General features: G+C 26.8%; 1 protein-coding gene across 1 annotated transcript in view; it reads right to left on the bottom strand.

The window, feature by feature from the left end:
• LOC117178462 overlaps positions 1-1,160 on the bottom strand; it is a 36,040-nt gene that overhangs the window by 3,574 nt on the left and 31,306 nt on the right. The window lies entirely within an intron of this gene.

Raw genomic sequence — 1,160 nt, 5'->3', positions numbered from 1 at the left:
GGGTATCGTACTAGCGAAATTATACACTGAGGAGCTCGCCCGTGCGAAATTCAATCACATCGCGCTGCACGTTTGTGTTCAACCGGTTCAAAAGGTTACATTTCTGTTTTTAAAAAATGCATGTTAAACCAATGAAAATGCATTTTTATGCATTTTAAATCAAATTGTTGATTCAACCAAATACTTAAATTTTTTACTAAAAATATAAGCGTCAAGAGAAAGCAGCATGAAAAATAGAAAAAGAAATACAAGGCAAATAAATTATTCCATGTAAAATCGTCTCAATAATTTCATTAATTGTTATTAATTTAAATGGGAGATCTAGTATCCGTTTTCTTAGGAGTTTAAAGAAAAGCCCTAAGATATTTTTTGAAAAAATTAGAAAACCTAGAAGATAATTCAAAATTGAAACTTTTGGTCTGTTTTTGACTTTTATCACTTTGGTAATTTTAGAATGTATTTTGTATGAATTAATGTAATGTATGTAATTTTAAAATGTATCTCTTTAATAATTTACATTAAGACGCAATTTTGATAAAATATTTGTTGAACAAAATATTTTTTTAACTTTAGGGATTTTTCTAAAACAGATTTTCAAACTGAATTTTTAAAAAGAAATCCATTTTTTGCTCATCGGGGTTTCCGCAAACTTTATTTTCAAAATTTTCTAACTTTTCACTAACAAATTTTTAATTTACCTGACCATTAATATTCAAATGCCAGAATCTAAATCTTGTATCATTTTTAACATAGAATCTCTTTTAAACTAAATACAAAAATTCAACATTATCCATGACGGAATATTTAAAGTGCCATTTATACAAATTTCCAGACATTTCCAAGGTTTTCTGGTAAAAATCCCTGACTTTACCCTGATTTTTCTGACCTGCAAACAGCCTGCCGGACAATTCCCGCATTTGTCCTTCTTATAAGGCGACCCACAGTAAATAATCATTAATTAAAAATAAAAATAAATTTGAAATAATTATTTTTCATTTTAATTTATGACCGCCAGTGTCTTAACTATTATTAAATTTTTTTAAATTATTATTTCACACACATTAGTATTTTCAATTAATAATTATCTACTGTAGGGAGTTCTGCCCCTAGCTGATTATTGTTGTTTTTTAATTTTTAAATTCTACTGTCAAAATAATTTT

The sequence above is a fragment of the Belonocnema kinseyi genome, chromosome 8 (assembly GCF_010883055.1).
Source record: "Belonocnema kinseyi isolate 2016_QV_RU_SX_M_011 chromosome 8, B_treatae_v1, whole genome shotgun sequence".
NCBI lineage: Eukaryota > Metazoa > Arthropoda > Insecta > Hymenoptera > Cynipidae > Belonocnema > Belonocnema kinseyi.
The sequence above is the reverse complement of the archived record's forward strand: the minus strand, read 5'-3'. Positions and strand labels throughout refer to the sequence as shown.